Below are 12,007 nucleotides of genomic sequence, written 5' to 3'. Positions count from 1 at the left end.
TGCTTGTCTGTAAAGGTTTTATTATCTGTGAAATCTGAATGAGATCCTTGCTGTGTAGAGTAATCTTGGTTGTAGGTTTTTTCCCTCATCACTTTAAATATGTCCTGCCACTCCCTTCTGGATTGCAGAGTTTCTGCTGAAAGTTCAGTTGTTATCCTTATGGGGATTCCCTAGTGTGTTATTTTTCTCTTGCTGTGTTTAATATTTTTTCTTTGTATTTAATTTTTGATAGTTTGATTAATATGTGTCTTGGCATGTTTCTCCTTGGATTTATCCTGTATGTGCCTCTCTGTGCTTCCTGGACTTGATTAACTATTTCCTTTCCCATATTAGGGAAGTTTTCAACTATAATCTCTTCAAATATTTTCTTAGTCCCTTTCTTTTTCTCTTCTTCCTCTGAGACCCCTGTAATTCGAATGTTGGTGTGTTTAATGTTGTCCCAGAGGTCTCTGAGACTTTCCTCAATTCTATTCATTCTTTTTTCTTTATTCTGCTCTGCAGTAGTTATTTCCACTATTTTATTTTCCAGGTCAGTTATCCGTTCTTCTGCCTCAGTTATTCTGCTACTGATGTCTTCTAGAGAATTTTAATTTCATTTACTGTGTTGTTCATCACTGTTTGTTTGCTCTTTAGTTCTTCTAGCTACTTGTTAAATGTTTATTGTATTTTCTCCATTCTATTATTTGCAAGATTTTGTATCATCTTTACTATCATTATTCTGAATTCTTTTTCAGGTAAACTGTCTATTTCCTCTTCATTTGTTACATCTGGTGGGTTTTTGCCTTGCTCCTTCATCTGCCGTATGTTTCTCTGTCTTCTCATTTTGCTTAACTTACTCTTTTTCGCAGGCTGCAGGTTTGTAGTTCCCATTGTTTTTGGTGTCTGTCCTCTGGGCCTAAGGCTAGTTCAGTGCATTGTGTAGGGTTCCTGGTGGAGGGAACTAGTGCCTGTGTTCTTGTGAATTAGGCTGGATCCTGTCTTTCTGGTGTACAGGTCCACATCTAGTGCTTTGTTTTGGGTTGTCTGTGGCCATATTATGATTTTAGGCAGCCTCTGTGCTAATGGATGCGGTTGTGTTCCTGTCTTGCTACTTGTTTGGCATAGGGTGTCCTGCACTGTAGCTTGATGGTCAATGAGTGGAGCTGCGTCTTGGCATTGAGATGGATATCTCTGGGAGATTTCGCCAATGAGTGGATCTGGGCAGTCTCTTGTGGACCAGTGTCCTGAACTTGGCTCTACCACCTCAGAGGCACAGCCTTGATTCCTGGCTTGAGCACCAAGAGCCAGTCATCCACGTGGCTCAGAATAAAAGGGGGAAAAGAAAGAAAGAAAGAAAGAAAGAAGAAAATATAGTAAAATAAAGTAAAATAAAATAGTTATTAAAATAAAAAATAATTATTAAAAAATTTTTATGTAATAAAAAAATTAAAAAAAAAGAAAGAAAGAAAGAAGAGAGCAACCAACCAAAAAACAATTCCACCAATGATAGCAAGTGCTAAAAACTATACTTAAAGAAAAAAAGAAAAGAAAGAAAGAAAAAAAAAAAAACGGACAGACAGAACTCTAGGACAAATGGTAAAAGCAAAGTTATACAGATAAAATCACACAGAGAAGTATACACATACAAACTCACAAAAAGAGAAAAAGTGAAAAAAATATATATATCGCAGCTCCCAAAGTCCACCTCCTTGATTTGGGATGATTCGTTGTCTCTATTCAGGTATTCCACAGATGCAGGGTACATGAAGTTGATTGTGGAGATTTAGTCTGCTGCTGTTGATGCTGCTGGGAGAGATTTCCCTTTCTCTTCTTTTTCGCACAGCTCCTGGGATTCACCTTTGGATTTGGACCCGCCCCTGTGTGTAGGTCGCCTAAGGGTGCCTGTTCCTGCCCAGACAGGACGGGATTAAAGGAGCAGCTGATTCGGGGGCTCTGGCTCACTCAGGCCAGGGGGAGGGAGGGGCACGTATGTGGGGCAAGCCTGTGGCGGCAGAGGCCAGCATGACATTGTACCAGCCTGAGGCACGCCGTGCGTTCTCCCGGGGAAGTTGTCCCTGGATCACGGGACCCTGGCAGTGGTGGACTGCACTAGTTCCTGGGAGGGGAGCTGTGGAGAGTGACCTGTGCTCGCACACAGGCGTCTTGGTGGCGGCGGCAGCAGCCTTAGCATTTCATGCCCGTCTCTGTTGTCTGCGCTGATAGCCGCAGCTCACGCCTGTCTCTGGAGCTCCTTTAAGCAGTGCTCCTAATTCCCTCTCCTCGCACAGCAGGAAACAAAGAGGCAAGATAAAGTCTCTTGCCTCTTCGGCAGTTCCAGACTTTTTCCCGGACTCCCTCCTGTGTAGCTGTGGCGCACTAACCCCTTCAGACTGTGTTCATGTAGCCAGTCCTCTCCCTGGAATCCAACCTCCGAAGCCCGAGCCTCGGCTCCCAGCCCCCGCCTGACCCGACGGGTGAGCAGACAAACCTCTCGGGCTGGTGAGTGCCGGTCGGCACCGATCCTCTGTGCGGGAATCTCTCCTCTGTGCGGGAATCTCTCCTCTGTGCGGGAATCTCTCCACTTTGCCCTCCGCACCCCTGTTGCTGTGCTCTCCTCCGCAGTTCTGAAGCTCCCCCCCTCCACCACCCACAGTCTCCGCCCGCGAAAGGGCTTCCTAGTGTGTGGAAACCTTTCTTCCTTCACAGCTCCCTCCCACTGGTGCAGGTCCCATCCGTATTCTTTGTCTCTGCTTTTTCTTTTTTTCTTTTGCCCTACCCAGGATTTGTGGGGAGCCTCTTGGCTTTTGGGAGGTCTGAGATCTTCTGCCAGCGTTCAGTAAGTGTTCTGTAGGAGTTGTTCCACATGCAGTTGTATTTCTGATGTATATTTGAGGAGGAAGGTGATCTCCACGTCTTACTCTTCCACCATCATGAAGCTCCCGCAATTTCTTTCTAAACTGACTTTCTCTCTTAAATAACCAACTAGTGTCAGTTTTCGAAAGCTAAGATGTTTGTATTAAACTATTTCAGCTCCTTTTGGAAATGTCTCTGGCTTTTATAGACTGATGAGATGAGATGCATGTGAAGATTATTTCTCTGTTCTTTGAGAAACCAGAGGTGAATATTATGTGACCATGTTAATACTTCCTATGGAATCATGTTGGATATATATTCTGAAATTAACCTTAGGAAGAATTCTGCTTTTTGATTTTGTCTTTTTCTTTTTTCAGACAATGGTAAGTAGGTCCTGGGGTAGGGGGACTTTCAGTTTCTCTCAGAAATGTTAGTAGATGTGCAACAGTGAAGTGGTAAGCTCACACAGGAGACACTTTTTCACCAGAAGAAGATCGACATATGGTGGGTTTACTGCCGCAAACTAGCTGGCCCACAATTGGAATAGCCCCTACTTAAGACCAGAAACTCTTTGATGTTACGGCTTCCACAGTAATTAATAGCAATTATTTGTTTACTTGTCTATCTTTGCAAGAACGTGGTGAGAACCCTCATGAAGATGGACTGTGTCATATTCAGAATCACCATCCTTATGAAGACCAAAGTATCTTAAGATGTTCAGCCTGCAGCTGTTTAGGGGAAAAGTTAACCACTGGCTGAGATGTGAGCACCATTAATCTGTATACGGCAGGCTAGAACAAATATCTGAATTGGAAATGAAGTTCTGAATCTTGGTCCACCTACTTCCTCTTTGAGAAAGATTTTTAAGTACCAGGAAGAAAGTTAGTATGAAATAGCTCTTTCACTATTAATATTTCATTTAAGCCTTATAATAATCCAGGTAAGAGGTAGTGTTCTTGTTTTTATAAATGAAAAAATAAATAGAGAGGTCACATATTTTGACCAGATTATTCAAAATCACAAAGCCTTGTCTTTAACAAACTCAGGTATTTGATTCATTATAAATATAAATATATTTACTTCACCAGGTTATTTCTGATGTACTTCATCTCTAAATATTAGTTAAAACTGCTGCCTTGATTACCTTGGAGGACTGCTCTATAAAGGAAATGATATAATGCAGTGAAAGTTCCTTGAACATGCAATCATGCCTCAGAAATAAGTATTATTACACATGGATAATGGGGATAAAAAAGGGATTTGGCACTTGTAGAACTGCCTGCTCACCTCAGAATTGTTTCTTTGGTATAGGGTTGTCTTTTACGTAAAGCTGCATATACCTGGTTTTAAGAGAATATTAAGTGCTGTTGTTACGTGCTTAGATGGTGTGTAAGTAGACTGTGTTTTGTCATTTTGGGGGTTACTTTCTTTCATTCCTTCACCAAGCAAGCATTATAAATGGTGTCCTTAGCTCAACACCCTACCACTATCTCCTTTTTTTCTTTAGAGAAGGTTGCTGACAAATACCAAAAACGTATAGTGAGTGAAGTGAGATATATACAAGACTGGGGAAGTGCCAAGAAAGTGAAATATGATAGAAACAGGAGAAAGCTATTAACAAGTGTCAGACCTCACACAGAAGCAGATTCTTTCAGCATTAGCCACTTCTTCTCTCCTCCCCATAGCTGCAGTTTTACAAAATTGAGTTTCAGTGTCTCTGACAGGTGAGTAGAACGACACATACATAATGACACATGTATTATTATTATTACTACTATCATTATTATTTTAGTTTTGTAGGTGTGAGCTTGTCAATGAGACATTTCAAGTCTTTGGGATTCTCCATATAGACAACTTCTGGAGGCCTGGGTTCCATGGTTTACAGAGGAGGAATCCCTACTTTTTTCCTCCTTCTGTTCCTCTTCCTTCTCTGCTCTTTCTCTCCCTTCACTACTCCCCACTTCCCGTTTTTTCCTAAGGTCAATGCTTCTCTCTCTTTCTATTAGTTAAGCTGAGCTGAGCATGACTTCTCTTAAAAATTCAATGGGCCATGGAAGGGTTAGAAAAAGCAAAACTAAGAAACTAATTTAGGCTCAAGGGAGAGAAGTTAAGTGGCCACTCCCACCCCTGACCATCTTATTTTTTTCTAAATTGTCCCAGCCAAGTCAGTGCGTGAGGGAAGAGAACAGGAATTTGAGAGTTCCTCAAATGAAGGAAAGGAACCAAATGAAGATGAAGACCCAACTTTCTTTTTCTTTTCTTTTCTTTTTAACTGAACTCCTGAGAAGTAGAGCATGGCAGATGGAGTGCAGGAGGGTGATAAACCTCAAAATCCATGTGCCTGGCTTTTCCATGTTCACTTTCACCACCCACAGTCACACGTCATATGTACCCAAAGTTAAGAAGTATTGTTCGTATTTTTTTACATAAACTATTTTTCTATTTTTAATTATGTGAATTATATAAAAACATTTTCTGTTTTCTCTTAAGTGAATCAGACTAAGTACAAATTATAAATCAGTCCTTATATATTGACTGACATATGTGATATTGTAATTAATAATAAGAAGTACAGGGCTTCCCTGGTGATGCAGTGGTTAGGATCTGCCTGCCAAAAAAAAAGAATCCACCTGCCATTGCAGGGGACACATGTTCAAACCCTGGTCCAGGAAGATCCCACATGCCGCGGAGCAACTAAGCCCATGCACCACAACTACTGAGCCTGCTTTCTAGAGCCCATGAACCACATCTACTGAGCCTGTGTGCCATAACTACTGAATCCCATACCTAGTGCCTGTGCTCCGCAACAGGAGAAGCCACCGCAATGAGAAACCCACACAGTACAATGAAGAGTAGCCCCAGCTTGCAGCAACTAGAGAAAGCCCGCACGCAGCAATGAAGACCCAATGCAGCCAAAACAAACAAACAAATATATAAACAAACAAATAAGTAAATATAATTTTTTAAAGAAGTATATATTTGGTTTTTGACCTCATTTCTGGCACTAAACTCCTAAAACCCTTGAAATTTCTTAACTGTTGAGAGCAATTAAGGTGTCTTTTATTATATTAATGAGATGGCTTTTGGAAAATATCTAAGGCTGGAGGCTGGTTGCTAGGAGAACCAACGATTATGATTAGAAGGTTGGAACTTTCAGTCCCCCCTCCCCCAACTTCTGGGAAGGGGAGAGGGGCTGGAGATTGAGTTCAATTTCCAATGGCTAATGATTTAATGAATCTTGCCTTTGTAATGAAGCCTCTATAAAATCTCAAAAGAACAGAGTCTGGAGAGCTTCTGGGTTGGTGAACACATGGAGATTTGGGGAGAGTGGGGTGCCTGGAGAGGGCATGGAAGCTCCACATTCTTTCCCTGTACCTTGTCCTATGCATCACTTCCATCTGGCTGTCCCTGAAATATATTCTTTTTAACAAACCAGTAATCTAGTATGTCAAGTGCTTCTCTGAGTTCTGTGAGCTGCTGTGGCAAATAAATCAAAGCCAAGGAGAGGGCTGTTGGAACTCCAACCTACAGCTGGTCAGTCAGAAGCACAAATGATAATCTGGGTATATCTGAAGTGAAGAGCAGTCTTGTATGACTGAACCCTTAACCTCTGGAATCTGACACTATCTTTAGCTAGATGGTGTCAAAATTCAGTTGAATTGTAGGACACGCAGTTGGCAACAGAGATTTGCTTGGTGGTTGGGGAAATCCCTCCTCCCCCAATATACATGTTGGAATTAAAATCAGAACCCTCTTAATATGGTTAGGGACCAGCCTCTGTCTTATCACCAATAGGAAGCTTGCATGAGGGTCAAAGGTCATCATCAATGTATACCCCCAGCCTCTTCCCCATCTTCCCCACAATTTTCAGGCTGAGGTTATGGCAAATGATAATTTAGAACATATTGTCCAACCAAAAGGAAAAGGTCAGAAAGTGGAAGAGGGTTTTTGTTGTTGTTGTTGTTTTTGTTTTGAGTCAGGCTCTGACTTCCTGTGTGAATGTTTGTGCCACTTAAAATGATAAGGGTAGCATCATATAACCTATACACAGCAAACTAGGTTGCGTTCTGAAAAACACTTTTTCTTAATGAATGTGTGTATTTAGGCTTGGTTTACAAGGGCCTATGGGTCCCTGTCTTTGTTTTTATCATTATACTCTGCTGGGAAGAATAGATGTTGGCACAAATAAGGCTAATGTGAAAGGCTCTGTCCCCTTCCACTCTATATCCCTCACCTGAGAAAAGGCACCACACATGTTCACTCAAAAAGGGGTGTGAAAAAATAAGGTGTAGGCTTACCTTCTGGAGTAGTTTTGAAAGTCAAAACCAACATTTTTTGGTACGGGACAACTTGGAGATCTGGGAGCAGGGCTGTCCAGTGAAACTCTGGGGTGTGACCTCCTTGGGAAAAGCTGTGAATTGGCCCAGGCTCTACAGTGAGCCACTGAGCACTCCAGCGAGCTGTGGGGTGATTTTGCTAGCCCAGTGGGTCCAAATGGCAAAGCATTGAGCCAAAGAGGATTATTCTTAAACCTTAAGCTCTTTTGGAGTTTGCATTGCTAGCCTTCAGACTTGCAAGCCTCCTTGTGCCTGTGCTCTGTCACCTCCTTCTTCTTTCTGATTTCTCCCTTTTGAAATGGGCATAACTATCTTATGCCTGTCCCAACGTTGTATTTTGCACATAACTTGTTTGGTTTCACAAGTTTGTAGCGGGGAGAGAATTTTACCTGGAGCCTCACCCATATCTGATTTAGATGAAATTTAGATGAGACTTTGGCTCTAGATTTTAGAACTAATGCTGGAACATGTTAAGAACTTTGGGGCTGTTGGGATGAAATGCATGTATTTTTATGTGAGAAGGAGATGAATTTCGGAAGGACCAAGGCCAGAATGCTATGGACTGAATATTTGTGTACCCCCAAATTCATATGTTGAAGCCCTAATGTGACAATATTTGGAGGTGGGGACTTTGGGAAGTAATTAGATTATTAGAGTGGAACTCTCATGATGGAATCAATGTCTTTATAAGAAGAGGAAGAGGGAGAGAGAGAAATCTTTATCATGTGAAGATAGGAGAGAAGATAGTTGTCTATAAGCCAGGAAGCCTGTCCTCACCAGACACCAGATCTGCCATCATCTTGACTTGGACTTCCCAGCCACCAGAACTGTGAGAAACAAATGTTTGCTGTTTAAGCCACCCAGTCTATGGTGTTTGTCATAGCAGCCCTTGCTGACTAAGATACACAGCATGTTCATTTTTTACCCCAAGAGCTTTGAAATTGAAAATGGACAATTTAACAGAAATCACATCTATGCATGTACCATTCTCTTGCAACAGGATTCTGAATTCATGGCACAGTGATTTACAGTAAGTAGAGAAAAACTCACTTGAAATTGCAGTAAAACTTAGGTAGCAGAGTTCCATTACCATGAGAGTGTTTCTCTCTCTATTGCGTAGACTCCTGCACCAATGAGTTCAAGCTAAGTCATAGACTGTAGCATTTTGTGACTACAGGGACACAGCTGGTAACCACAGATGGCTACATTCTGCACAGGTAGCAGTTTGCTTTCAGTGGGGTATAGTGGTGGGGAGATGTGGGCCTAGTCAAAGCTAGTGGTTTGCATCACATAGTTCGATCTAGACTTCCAAGAGAATTGTTCATAATCATAAACCCTACTACTGTTGGGTCAACAGCGTAATCTCTGTAGGCAAAATGTAGCACTTAGACAAGGCTAAGACCAAATGCTGTGCTTTTACAAGGATACCTGAGGTAAACCCAAAGCAATGGTTTCCAAACATTTTCTAGACCCCATTCCACACATAATCAAATAGAATCATAATGTCAAGGAATAGGGTCCAGAAATCTTAAAAGGACCCAGCCTTGCTCTAGGTCCAATTTATTGAATGTTTTTAAATTAAAAATTTTTTTTTCTTAGTTTCCAAGGATATTTAATAAACTGCTTCCTAACCTGCTTTCAAATCACTGCTTTCCTGTAAAGACCTTTCCTCTAACTTCATGGCTTACAGTAGTTTAATTCAGTTCAACACACATTTATTAAATACATATGTGCTTTTCCTGAAGAAAGCTGTGTTTAGCTTTGATGAAAGAGAACTGGGCATTTCCTAGTTTTCTGTGGAGCAGGGAGGTATCCCAGTCGAGTCAGTGTAAGTATAAAGCAGTGGGAATTAAGACCTTGTTACACGCACATATTTTATAAAGAAGCATTTCTACTGTTACCTATTGTTTCCACTCCAGCTCCCTCTAGATGGAGCCTATGCTGGATGATGAGTGGAAGTATAAAATGTACACCATTCTTCCCAAAAGGAATTTAAGAAAAACAATACTCCATTGTTCCAAGGAATCCATCTCATTTGATGATGAGAAAGAAAAAAAAAAAAACACAAAAATAATAACACTCAATCTTGTTCCTGTAAAAGGAATATATTGTTTTGATTCTATTTACTTTGTAATGGTGAATATATTCCAATAACAACCATTTCAGAAATGCAGTAAAATTACACCCCACATATATTTATTTGTTTGTTTGTTTTTTACTTCAACTGGTCATTGCTTATGTTATGTCTATAAATATATTGAAGAACTCATTCATTCATTCAATGATTCATTTACTCATTTATTCATTCATTTATAAAATGCCTACCCAACTGTGAGCCAGATATTGTACTAGACACCGGGGATACAACAGTGAACAAAATAGACAAAAATCTGACTTTAGGGCTTTACATTCTAGAAGGAGAACTGATCATGAACAAGAAGAAGGCCATTGGCATGTCAGGGTGAGAGGCCCGGGAAAGATCTCATGGAGAGGGCAACTTCTGAGTAAAAACCTGAAGGAAGTAAGGAAACTGCATTGGAGATAATGGGAGAGCATTCCTGATGGAGGCAACAGAATGTTCTATGGTAGGAGCTGGCTGGTGTTAATTTTGAGAAGTAGTGAGGATGAACGGGGGTGAGCCAGGTTTGGACCAGCAGAAGATGAGCTGAGGACAATGATGGTGATGGATTAGAGCAGATCACAGAGGGCCTTATAGACCATAATAAGACTCTGGTTTTACACTGAGTGATATGGAAAATCACTGGAGGGTTTTGAGCAGAATAGTGAAATGACAGGACATATATCAAGAAAATCACCCTGTGTGATACTGTGATTTATGATAAAAGAAATATGTATTCTTTGGTCTTCATCGCCTTTTCTGGCACCGCGCTCCTAAAGCCTTTGGAATTTCCTAAGTGATGAGAGCAATAAATGTGTCTTCTGTTATGTTAATATGGTGACTTTGGGACCATATCTAAGGATGGGGGCTGGTTGCCAGGAGAACCAATCAAGTGATCAGACAGTTGGAATTTTCAGTCCTACCCCTGACCTCCATGAAGGGGAGAGGGGTTAGATGTTAAATTAATCATCACTGGCCAATGGGTTCATCAATCATGCTTATGTAGTGAAGCCTAAAGGATGGGGTTCAGAGAGCTTCCAGGTTGGTGAACACATTCATATAACAGGATAATGACACACACCAACTCCATAGGGACAGAAACTGCTGTGCTAGGGGCCCTCCCCAACCTCACCCAAGATATCTCTTCATCTGGCTGTTCATCTGTATCCTTTATCATATCCTTTAATAAACTGGTAAACACGAGTATTTCCCTGAGTTTGTGAGCTGCTCTAACAAATAATCAAATTCATGGGGGAAGAGGTCATGGGAACCTCTGATTTGTAGCCAAGTAGAACAGAAGTTGTGGGTAGCCTGGGAATCTACCATTTGCGATTAGCATCTGAAGTGGCAGGGCAGTCTCATGGGACTGAGCCCTTACCCCATGAGATCTGACACTATCTCCCAGTTGTTTCATAATTGAGTTAAATTGTGGGACACCCAGCTGCTGTCACAGAGAATTGCTTGGAGTGGGAAAACCTCCACACATTGGGTGACCAGAAGTATCAGAAGTGTTGTGACTGTGACAGTAGTGTGAGATATAAGGAGAAACACAGGGGATGGGATTTGTCCAACTCACCTTGGTTTCTGTATTAAAAATGGACTGAAGGAAGGAGAAGGGCAAGAACAAAAGCAGAGAGATCTGCTCCCGGAGCAGGTGCAATTATAAGCTATTGTAATAAGCGGCACCACGATAATCCAGGTGAGAGATGATGGTTTGATACAGGTATTGAGGTGTGGCAAAAAGTGGTTAAGTTCTAAATAAAAATTGAAGAAAGGGCTGGCAGGATTTGTTGATGAACACTGAGAAGAAAAGCGTCATGAATGTCACAGGTTTTTGGCTTGAAATTTCCATTCACCAAGATGAAAAAAAGCACAAGTGCTTGATTTGGAGCATGATGATTTTGTGATGCCTATTACAAGCAGAGGTGTCAACCAGGAAGTCATACATATGGATCTGGATTTTATGGGAGAGGTCTGGACTGAAGAGAGAAATTCAGGAGTTATCACCAAAGGTGATGTTTAGGTGGTATTCAGAGTCACAAGACTGGCTTACATCATTCAGGAGCAAGTGTAGACAGAGAGAGGCAGAGATTGGAGTGGTACAGTCAGAAGTCTAGGAATGTCTGCAGCCACCAGAAGCTGGAGGAGTCAAGAAATTGAACCTTCCTTAGAGCCTTTGGAGGAAGTGAGACCCTGCTGACACCTTGATTTTGGACTTATGTCCTCCAGAACTGTGAGAGAACAAATTTCTGTTGTTTTAAGCCAACCAGTTTGTGGTAATTTGTTACAGTAGCCACAAGAAATGAATACAGTATCCAAATTGTCTTAAGAAAGTTTCAATAGTGGCTGCTTTTAATTACTCTATTCTTTTCCTCCTTGTAAAACGTTACTTTATTCAGTACTTCAAATAACAATCTCTGTATTTCTAACTTGATTTTGCAAATAAAGTTAAGTAACTGTACCACACAGCACGTTGGGTTTCTTTGTTTATTACATTTTCTTTGGACATGCAATGAACATGGAAAGTGGGTTTCCATGAGCTCTGCTTAGTGCCTTAAATAGCTCCTGTGTGCCTGTGGTGACAGATTGTGAGGTCATCCAGGAAGGAAGGGTAAAACTATTAGCTGACAATCGAGAAATGGAAAGCTTCAGTATTGTTGACTCCTGTTTTGCATTCCCGTGGAATAATAGCCATTCCAGAGCCATCAACAGAAAACAA

At 41.2% G+C, this 12,007-nt stretch overlaps 1 protein-coding gene across 11 annotated transcripts in view; it reads right to left on the bottom strand.

The window, feature by feature from the left end:
- The window catches only part of GRIK1 (glutamate ionotropic receptor kainate type subunit 1), a 419,139-nt gene that overhangs the window by 167,342 nt on the left and 239,790 nt on the right, over window positions 1–12,007 (bottom strand). The gene's annotated exons all lie outside the window — the stretch shown is intronic.

Source organism: Globicephala melas, chromosome 4, assembly GCF_963455315.2.
Source record: "Globicephala melas chromosome 4, mGloMel1.2, whole genome shotgun sequence".
Lineage (NCBI taxonomy): Eukaryota > Metazoa > Chordata > Mammalia > Artiodactyla > Delphinidae > Globicephala > Globicephala melas.
Note: the sequence above shows the minus strand (reverse complement) of the source record. Positions and strands in the feature narration are given on the sequence as shown.